At 45.9% G+C, this 11,148-nt stretch overlaps 1 non-coding gene across 1 annotated transcript; it reads left to right on the forward strand.

Annotated features, from left to right (window-relative positions):
- The first annotated feature begins 548 nt into the window (after window positions 1–548).
- Window positions 549–620, forward strand: TRNAE-CUC (transfer RNA glutamic acid (anticodon CUC)). The gene has a single exon. It is a non-coding gene; the product is annotated as a tRNA-Glu (tRNA).
- The last annotated feature ends 10,528 nt before the right edge of the window (window positions 621–11,148 follow it).

Below are 11,148 nucleotides of genomic sequence, written 5' to 3' on the forward strand. Positions count from 1 at the left end.
GTAAAGAACAGCGTGAACAGAGAACACGAAATGAGGAAAACCAACCCCGCTCAACCCCGCTCCCGCTGGAGACTGGTACCCGCCCAGCGGCCTGGGGCGGCGGGAGGAGCCTCGGCGAGAGGAGGGAGACCCGGCCCGCCCGCCGCTCCGGCGCCTTTCTCCTAACGACCCGCCCTCTGCCCTGGCCGCGCAGTTCTTGCCTGTCGCGCTGTGCGGCGCGCAGCGGCTTCCACTCCCGCACCGCCGGACTGACGGCCGGGCCGGAGGCTCTGTCCCGCTTGGCCTCCCACCGCCATCCCGCCTCCCGCCCACGGCGAGGGCCCCTCACCCGCCTCGTTTGAGGCGCCACCCCTCCTCCCCACACGGCCGCCGCCCCCCCTTCTGTGGGGTGGAATGGAACGTCCCTTCCTACACACAGCTGCCTCCGGGACTTGGTACTGCCCGGAAGGGGGAGCCCAAAGAAGAAAACAGTGCAGGTCTGTAAAGCGCGGGGGGTGTGGTTATGTGAGTTAGCTCATGAGGAAGCAGTTGCAGTTAAATTGTACAGATCCCTGGTGGTCTAGTGGTTAGGATTCGGCGCTCTCACCGCCGCGGCCCGGGTTCGATTCCCGGTCAGGGAAGCTGGCTTTTTTTCAGTGTCTTCTTGCCAGTCCTCTGCGAAATAGCCTACTCTGACTAACTCTCTTGCTTTTTGGGATTCGCTCCGATCCCCTCCTTCTGCCTTTACAATTCAGGGAGCATCCGGCCAGCTGTTGTCCGATCCACAGGCGTCTGCGTTGCTGCCCAGCAGCGAGTTCTAAGAGGCAGTTGGGAGGAGTCATGCATGAGGGGAGTGTGCAAAGTCTCACTGCCCTGTGGAGGTATGAGCAAGCAGGGGAAGCCTGCCCAGGTGTGGAACCTGTCTGGAAGTCTTCCCTTTGCAAAAGTGCCTGTGGACACCCCATACCCACCCACAGGGTGTCTAGGAGTCAGCAGAGGACTGCTGCGCAATGTCTGCCTAGAGGGGCACAGGCAGGGATGTTGCCCAGCACTTAGAAATACCATCTTTTCCTTTTTTTTTTCAGCTGCTCTGACAGCTAAGGGTGTTCCCAGACCTTTTCCCCCACAGATAAAGGATCTCTTGGTGCCATCATGAATCCTTGGGCCATGGCAGCAGGGGCCCCCTTAGCTGTCCCTGCTGTGCACGCCCCTCTGAATGAGTGTCACAGGCCCCCCGAGAAGGTGGGAAGGGTTTGTCCCCTGCACCCCTCTCCTGGCAGGAGAGGGGCTGCCGTTCTCCACGGTGTCTCCTCACCTGAGGAACAGGCTGTCTCTTTGCAATGTATTTGCACAGCCTCCACCATGCAGGGTTGTTGGGCATATGATTAGAGGGACAAGAGAGATCCCAGATACTCTTCCAGAGGTGGAAAGCAATAAACAGAGAGGGCAAAGGGAATTTTAATACTTCCTTGTCATTAGCATCTGTCTCACTCCCTCCTGCAATGAAGCCCTCACCAGACCTTCTCAGCTCCTAAAAATGGTGTGGGTGCCCTAGCAGGTGGGGGGGAGAGAGGTGATGAGAACGGGGTAAAGCCTCTTCCAGTCCTGCGGCAGCAGGATGCCTCCCCTCCTCCTCCAGGAGCTCCCAGCTCTGTCCTGTAGCAGAGCACATCAGCGGCACATCCAAACCCCCATCCAGGGCTCCAGAAGAGCTGCTCTTCTTCGCCTGTAGCCCCCCACCTCCCACCCCTGCCCATGATTTGTGGGGTGAGAGAGAGGGCAGTGGGAGGACCTCTTCTTTCATGTTGGAGCAGTGCCTGCCTGTGGTGGGCTGACCTTGGCTGGCCACCAGTTGCCCACCCAGCCGCTCTCTCTCACACCCGCCCCCCAGCAGGACACGGGAGAAAATAAGATTAAAACCTCGTGGGTTGAGATAAAGGCAGTTTAATGAAAGAAAGCAAAGGCCATGCATGGAAGCAAAGCAAAAAAAAAAAAAAGATTTATTCTCTACTTTGCGTCAGCAGGTGATGCCCATTGACTTTCTGGGAAACAGGGCCCCAGTACACGTAGCAGTTGCTTTGGAAGACAAATGCCTTAGAAATTAATCCTTCCTCCCACTCTCCTCTTAGCTATTATTGCTGAGCAGGACAGTTGTATGGTAGGGAATATCCCCTTTGGTCAGTTTGGGTCAGCTGTACCGGCTGTGTCCCCTCCCAAACTCTCCCCCCCCACCCCCCAGCCTACTGGCCTTGGGAGGGAGGAGTGTTGGAGGGAGAGCCTTGGTGGTGTGTGAGCACTGCTCAGCAGTAGCCAAAACACTGGAGTGTTATCAACGCCCTTCTAGCTACAAATACGAAGCACAGCACTACGAGGGCTGCTACAGGGAAAATTAACTCCATCCCAGACAGACCCAGTACACTGCTGCAGGTAAACCAAGAAATACTGATAATAAGTAATTAATATAATAGCTTAGACTGCAAAACAGAGGCTAGCACACCTGGCAGATTATGCTTTAGCAGGGATCCTCCCTGCTGTCAGGAGCAAGCCATGGCCCTTGCATCACCCATATAACTCCTTAATACTGGCAGGCCACGCTTTATGCAGGAGTACTTTGCCCTAATGTGAAAGCACCACTGGAAATAATGGCTTTGGCTGCCTTTCCCAGGGTGTGCCAGAGGCATACCACAGTCTGGGCTGCCCTCCAATGCAGATAGGAGCGTCTCGTGAGAAATGCTAAGGTCCTCCACTATATTTTTTATGACAAGGAAGCTTCAAGGGAGTGCAAAAGGATGGGATTGCCTTTGCTTTAAAGCTGAAAGCAGTCAAAAGGGCTGTCCTTACCCTTTAGGTGTTAAGAAAAGCTGCCCCATGATAGCTAAGCACTGGGACCAAAGGATGTAACCGAAGGAATCATTGCATTCCTGTGGCTGGAGGTTGTTAAGAGTGGACTGGGCAAGCATCTCATCAAGGGTCTCAGACTGGGCCAGGGGAACAGCTCAGCAGGTCTCCTAAGGTCCTGGAAATCCTAATTTTATTATTTCGTCTTGGACTGTCCCCTGTAATTACCAGTTTACATGAGCTGCACTGAGATGGCTGTGTGGGGCTCTTAGATTTCCCCCTCTCTCTTCGGACTCAGTGAAATGCCTTACCAAGTTGGTAGAGGAAGTTGGTGTTTTCTACCTCAGAAAATGATGGGTCATTTTAGAAGTAGCTAAAGTGAATTTAAGGTGTTAACTAGTCTCCCAGAAAAGGTATAGGTATGTTTTTGCAGAGTAGTAGCATTTCCTTTGGTTTTAACTCATTTTTTGTGGTAGTATGTTTGCATGCTCTTTGCACCGTGAGTCCAGCCTTAGAGTCATCTGAGAAAGAATAGTTGTACGTAAGGTTTTTGAAACCTGGAAGAAGTCACCAGAACAGCTCTTGCACACAAAGAAAAGTTTCTAGTATTTTGCTAGGAACGGAAGCATAGTCTCTGAAGAGGCTACTTAATGGCCTTCCCAACCCCTTTTCAGTCCAATGCCAGACCTGAAACTTGCCCTCAGGCAGAGGACGAATAGCCACCCAGCAAGATGCTGGAACCAGTCCTCTTGCTGGTCTCCTACCACTTCAGGTCCCACTGTAATCAAAGATGTCTTGGTTTGAGTTGAAAAGACTCCAGGATCAGTGTTCACCTTCAGCATGGACTGAACAGTTACAGCAGTTTCTGACTCCCTGTTTCCTGGGCCTTAGATTAACATGATGGAGGGAAGGAATGGGGTATTTGTTTTTAACAGGTGGAAGAAGCATCTTTCCTAGAGTCTTTGTTGATATTTTTGTTTTAAATAACAAGTAACTCATGACACTGGCATGCTGAAGCCCCAGAAAACGTGGGCCATTTTGCAGAGGACTGGCAGTACAATCAAAAGCAAATTACAAAAGCAATCATCTGGTACACGGCTGCTCAGGCTAGAAGAGAGGTATTTCAAGCAAATATAAGATCACTATTATTGTTGTTGTTGTTATTATAATAATCCCATTCTCAATGTGCAGCTGAGTTTGCTTCTAACTGGGATATATTTTGAGATACTGGATCACAAGTTCATTTCTGTTCTTCCTCAAAAGCTTGACCAATTGCCTTCCATCTCACAGCAAAGGTTGACGGGAATGCACTGCAGTAGCAATAAGGAAGGTAAGGAACACGATACCTTAACTATAGATCAATTTAAACCAGCAGCTGAGTTTCTGGTTAAGACTGTGCACTCTTACTCTTTATACTTCACTGGAAAATTTGGGAACAGGAGCTTTCACATCCAAACTTGATCTTTTATCTCTGGCATTAACTTTTCTTTCAGCTACCTCCTTTAACTTATAGCCCTACATTAATTCCACTTCTTTAGATTTTTCCAATCTTATATGAAATATCTTGCATGAACACAACATTTTGCATGACCTTTACAACCAAAAGACTCTTCAGAAGATTAAAGCTCCTAGGTTTTTTTTTTTTCTTTTTTTGAAAGGCATATTTTCTACTTGCCCTCCTATTTCCCTTCTGTCTGAAGGACATACAGTCGTGCAGTCACTGGATTTATTCTGTTCCCAGGACGTTCTGGTGGCTGCTTATCCCCTTATTTTTTGTTTTATTGTGGACATAAGCAAGTACATCTTCATGCTACCCTCTACAGGGCAACGAGATATTGATAAAAATATCGTCTGAACATGCCACGAGGTGGCACCCCGGTCCCGTGTCTGCCACCACCCACCAGCGCTTCCCAGCACGGTCCCTGCTCAGAGGGTTTCAGATTTAATTCCATAGGTTAACATCCTGCCCATTTAATTCCAATGAGCTATAGAGTAATGAAGACTTTGTATTTGCTGATAAAGCCAACTTCATGTACAGATGAAGCTGTTATCAAGCCAAATCATATGCAACATGTTTCCTTGAGTCTAAAGCTGTACGTGGAAGCTTTACAAACTGTCTTTTAAACAGCCTTAATGTAGCATTTGAAAAAGAGAAGTTACAAAGGATTATCAGGAGTATAACTCGGATTCTTTAACATCTCAGTCCTTCTGTGGCATTTATGCATCGATGATACATGCCATTAACAGAGTGACAAAGAACCCGGTGGCCCTGGATGTGTTCATCCTCACAGTCGCTCCGTCAGGGGCCGGCAGCATCTCTGCTTTTCACCTGCAGATTTTGAAGTAAAGATCATGCAGAAAGTCTGTGCTAAGGCAAAGGAGGGAAACAGAATTTCTTCACCCCAGGTTAGGATCCCAGGGCATCATGATCAGCTGGCCGGGGAGACAAGAAGGGTCTGGTCTCGTTCCCTTCTGCACTGATTGAAAAGGCCGTTGGACCATGGGGGCAGTCTGTGCTATGACATTAGTGCTGTTGTCACCATGGCAGTCAAAGGACACAAACAAGGCAAAGTGTTTATTAAACTGCTGGAGATGGAAGGAAGAAAAAAAAAAAAGATGCTTTCAGGCACATAATCCCTTCTCCAGACTTTTCTTTTTTTTCCCCTCCTCCTATTATCTCTCCCCAAGATCCTTTCTGTAAAATACTGCTGTCTTAAAACATAACTGTAAATCTCTTTCCTAGGTACAGATTCGATATGGAACACCTCCTGGACAATAAGATAAACTAAAAAACCGTAATAGCCTCATTTCAAATCCTGCTAGGATTGTCCCTTCAGAACTACAGCTGGAAAATTTACACTGAATCATGTTTTAAGAGAAATTATTTTATCCAAACCAAGGCATTTTATTTAAGGTGATGGTAACAAAAGTCCAATGCAGATTTAATTACCACGCACAGATCCAGATAATACTATCCAAGGACCATTTTCCAAAAAGTCCTTTTACAGGAGCAATTGCCATGTCCTATTAAGAAGTGCTCTGATCATGAGATTATGAAAGCTCTGATCCTTTTAAATGCCTGAACTTTTTCACTTACATGCTGAAAATCTGCTTTCTAGACCCCTTTTATTACTGCCTTGTGGCTACAGTCAATCATTACCTTCTGCTTTTTCATGCTTTGTTTCCCATGTGCTCTTTTGTTTAATCACATTTAAGTAAACTATATTGACAATGTTATTATACTGTGCCTAATCTTTGTCTTGCTGGGAGGAAAACGGAGCTAGGAGGTGCCAGCTTCCTCCAAAAGCAGGAAAATAATAACAGGCTATAAATTGATATTACAACACATGCTCTGGCTGCTGATGCTGCCCGCTGCGTGTAACAGGGAATAGCAACGACCCAGGCGAGGCCAAGGCGGCTGATGGAGCGTGGCCACGGCAGGGTGCCTTCTGCAGCTCTGCCGCCGAGCGGCTATGCACTCAAACTGGCCCCACGTCCCTTGCAAGGGATTTTTTGGACATAAATGACAACTCTGTATTCCATATATGGCATAATCGGTATTGTGTAAGCTGCAGTGCTGCGCAAGAGATCCAGCAAAATAAAGAAACAGGAATGATCTTCCCCTCTGTTCAGGTAAGAGACTGCCTGTCTAGTTCTAACAGGATGAAGTTTTGCAGTACATAATCTTCAGTTTGTTCCTTCGCGACCCGAAGCTGGGTAGAAAGTCTCAGCTTCAGATTTGTTCGGACAATGACCTCAGGTCAATCGAAATGGAGCATCTTGCTGTAGTCTCTCGGGTGATTTTCATCCCTCCAACCATACTGCACTCATCTCCCCTTAAGCAAGCAGGCGGAAGCAGGGTGTGAAGCGCATGTGATGGCGAGCACGAGCTCCTATCACCGTGCCTGCTCCACTCCCTTGCCTGCTGTCAGGCTCACAGGGAGCCCTTGTGTGCATGCCAAACCTGTTTCTGAAGTGCTCACCTTTGGGCTTCCCACCATGACCTCCTCAAGTCTGTGTTTGGTGAGAAAAGAGTGACGGGAGCTGCTGGCAGCTCTGGCTGTGAATGCAGGCAATATGCAACCGCTCGCTGCAATATGCCGTGCTGCCACACTTCTTCAGAAAGACAGAAGTTTAGAAGAGGTGCCCATCACCCTCAGCCCGTCTGCTTTCTTGGTGGCTGCACTTCATTGCTGGGCTGCTTGGAGTGGGTAACTCACAGCAGCGCGAGATAAACACACCGCAGGCAGCGGGAGCGGACAGCCATCTGCCCGCAGGCAGGCAAGAGTCACCTCACCCCAAGCACAGCCGCGATTCCCCTGTGACAGCTCAGCACTGCAACACCCAGAAGTAGTGTCCTCTGCTTATTCATTCCCATCATGTTGGTGTATTTACAGGTACCCCACCGCTTTTGAAAAACAGGTATCTTAAAATTTTTTGTACCTACTGTCTGTTACAGTTTGCTGATCCTGCTTGAAGAGTAAAAAAATGAATGGTTAAAATTTTAATAAATTCTGCTTCTCCTCTGGTCATACAATTTGAAGGGCATTTTTGTTCCATGTCATCCCTTATGCCATCAGAAATTTGCCTCCCTCGCTAGCATCTGGGCTCCAGGACAGCTACTATCTGCTATTAACTGGATGCTCACAGTAAGGGCCAGAGACTCTAGTTAGGGGTGAACACAAGATGAACATGAGTTTGGAGTCAATCTTTTCCCAGGAGTCTGAGGTCTAATTAGACAAGCTCAAGGATAAGAAAGTAAATAACACTATTCCCACTTTACAGGTGGGCAGCCAAGAAACAGAGTAATGAACAGCTGTGTTTCTGGATGTGTCTAAGCAATCAAAAGGAGCTTGACACTTAATATTTTTACAAATTAAACAATTGAGAATGCATCCTCTGAAGTTTTGGTCCTGCAGGGGCTTAAAAGCATGAGTAACTTTATTTGTATGAATAGTCCCACTGAAGTGGAATAGTTCCGCTGCGTACGCCTAACGTCCGTAGTCCCTCTGCAGGATCAGTCCTTAAGTGTAAATTGTTTCCGAGCTATCAGACTGATTTTGAAAAGCAACAGGGAGCCCTCCCTTAGCCAAAAAAGTCATGCATATCAGTGTTAGGTAAAAAATATCTCTCTAACATGCCCAGCATTTCTTCCCTTAAAGGGTAATACACAGGAAAAAAAGGCCTCTATTTCCCCTTTTTGTCTCTGATTTCAACCACAGGCACACAAACGCCCCACTGCAAAAGCTGGGCATAGAGGCAAGCAGGTTTTACATATTTATATTGAATTATTACTTCTCTATTGTTTTGTTGGTGGCTACTGCTATTGGGCATCCTTGGGTTTTGACGGTCACATCAAAGGAGCTGCTCTGGCGTGAGAACCGGTCAAAGTGAGCCAGATAATTCATGGATTTATTACTGAGGTCGGTTCCCATGATTGTCAGTGGGCAGCAGCCACTGCTGTGTCGTAATCCTCATTCTCTTGGTAAGGCACATACTGCCTTAAAAAGGTTTAATGATCCAATAGTGATTTACTAATGGGAATCTTTCTTGTGGGTTTAGCAGGCCTTGAAGGAGGACAGGGCGGCACATGAAGGTCAGTTTTCAGCAGCATCGAGAAACGTTTTTATTTGTTTTGTTTTGTTTTGAGATTCCTGTTTTTACCGGCTAACTGCAATAATAAATTGAAGGGACAAACTCATTGTAGCTGGGCAGGTATCAGACCCTTGATACCAGGGGGAGGGAAGGAAGCAGACACCAGTGATGTGATGGCAGATCACGACTGAAGACCTGAGGTAATTCTCAAAAAACACACACTTCGGCCTTTGTGGTCGAGGAAGTGAAAAGAGCACGGCGAGAGAGACCGGGACAGCCTGGTGAAACCACAGCCTTTTGCTGTGGTTGCAATCCATTTGCCTTGCCTTTCTGTCGGGAAAGCAGGCAGGGACGGCTGCCTGGCGGGACGGCTGCCCAAAAAGAGGGGGGGGGGAAAGGCGAGGAAGCGGCTATGCCTACCCAGAGGAAAGGAGATGCTCCTCGTGCCTGAGGAGCCAGCACGCCCCACCGCCGCTCCCCCTTGCCACCCCGGTGCCTCCTCAGGAAAACAAGCCCAAGAAAACCCAAACAGAATAAACTCCCTTCTCCTCCACCAAAATAGGTTTAGAAAGCAACAGAGGGAGAGGGTGTGGGGAGAGAAACGATGTTATTTTATTTTAAGGCTTGTATATTAAACCCAAGTGTTGTGCTGGGAAGTGTCATTAAAAACTATCTGAGCTATCCACACACAAGAGACTTCATCTTGTTAATCTAGTTGGAAAAGTGTACCTTAAATGCATAACATTTCATTTTAAACTCCCCGAGGGAGAGTCCTTCTCCTAAAGAAAATTAAAGTTACTTGGCTTTCTGAGATACGAAAAAAAAAAAAATACAGCATGCAGAGTTACATCAAAAATAAGCAGAAAAAAAGTGTAGGCCTTTAAGTAATTGTAATCTTGTCTCCTTAGGTTTATCGATTGCCTTGTAGTCATTTATTAGATTTTCACCTACCACACAGTAATTCAGAATACTATCTATGGGTATTTTTTACAGGTAAACCACTTTTCTTTACATCTTCCAGCAATATACTGTTTCCTGGAGCAGTGTGTTGATTCCATAGAAGGAGGTCTTGCAGTGTAATGTATATGAAGACGTGGGCAGAGTTAGAAATTTCCTAGTTGTTAGGCAATTGCAATCACAACTTCAGTGTTGCATCAAGGTTTGTTTTTCTTTTTCATCCTGAAGACTTTCCTTTGTAGAAGAGAAAAATGCTGAATATGGACTGTGTGGAAAGCAATATTAATTAATATTAATATATTAATAATATTAATATTGATATATTAATAAGAATATTAATATATTAATATTAATAATTAATCAACTCCTCAGAAGGACTTTCCTGTAGAATAAGTAATAGCGCTGTTCAGATAAACATCGTCTAAAACATTTAGCTTTTCTTTAATTCAATATCAACAGCTGTAGCTGTAAAAAAGGAGTCTGTCTCTCCAGACCATGAAAGTAATTCAACTAGACACATTTCCTTTTATTTTCCATATTAATTTCTTTTTGCTTCTGATTTTTTAATTTCTAGGGTACAACCCTAATTCCTGTGTCCCAGCTTTGCACTGCCACCACGAATGCAGAAAAATATCCCTTTAAAAAGAAATTATATTGACATCACCTTATAATCACCATCACTGCTGCAGCCAGAGCATTAAGAGAAATTCTGAAGTTAGTGTTGAATGAGCCCATTGCAGGTGTTGACTGGTCTTAGTTTTACAAGATGGATAAGTGATAACACTACATTATCATCAACTGATTTTGATACTGTTCTGTTGTTTCTTCAGGTGAGAAGGAGGCCGATTCTTTGAAAAAATTAGATCACATGAAAATATTATTAAGCTTGACATCCTATCTCTCCACAGACGATGCAAGAGAGAGAAGGAGAAATTCAGTTGCCTGGCCATACACATTTAGTGCCACTTAAGCAACCTTGGCTTTCCCAGGTATCTGCACGGGGCTGGTAGAGAAGACACAGGACACAAGGGAGACCTGCACCTTCCAGAGTGATAGCTGGAACCCAGCTTAGGGCATGGCAAATATTTAGGCAACTGAACGCTGACTATGTGATTGTATTTACACAGTAATAGCACTTTACAACTTCCAATAGTAGCAACTACTAGAGGAAAAAAACCCACCAAACCCAGAAAAACACCAACCAAACCAAAACATCTCTTTTCAGAAAATTATCTGTCAAAATTTTGTTTCATTTGTAAATCAGGAAAGCTTGGGTTTACCCTCAAGTTGAGATCCCACCATTTCTAGGACCTGCCTGCCTGGTGCTCCTCTGCTTATTATTTCTGGTCATGGTCAGATGTGTTCCTGCGGTCATCCCTTTTGAGATCTTTTCACATTAGCTTCCAAAACACAAGTCTTTGCTGTGTAAAATGGTTAAGCAGAGGAACAGACCACAAGTAAAAATTTCAGCGTTAAGTAAAATTACACTCAGGTTCAGACAGTAGCCTCACAAATGAGGCTGGGTACATGGAGTTTGCAAACAAAGCTATACCAATTTCTTCATCTTTTCTCAAAGTTGGACAAAACTACCTGTGACAATTAAATCACTCAGGTCCTCATTTGTGTGATCTCAGGCTATCTGTGCCTATAGAAGCAGATGACTAATGAGACTGGTGACTACAGAGCTGGTAACAGTCCACTTCACACTTCAGTAGTATTTTCTGATGTAGTATCTTCTGATGAAAAGACGCTTGTGGCTGTTTTCTATTATGAAGAAGA

This window comes from Gavia stellata, chromosome 2, assembly GCF_030936135.1.
Source record: "Gavia stellata isolate bGavSte3 chromosome 2, bGavSte3.hap2, whole genome shotgun sequence".
Taxonomy (NCBI): Eukaryota; Metazoa; Chordata; class Aves; order Gaviiformes; family Gaviidae; genus Gavia; species Gavia stellata.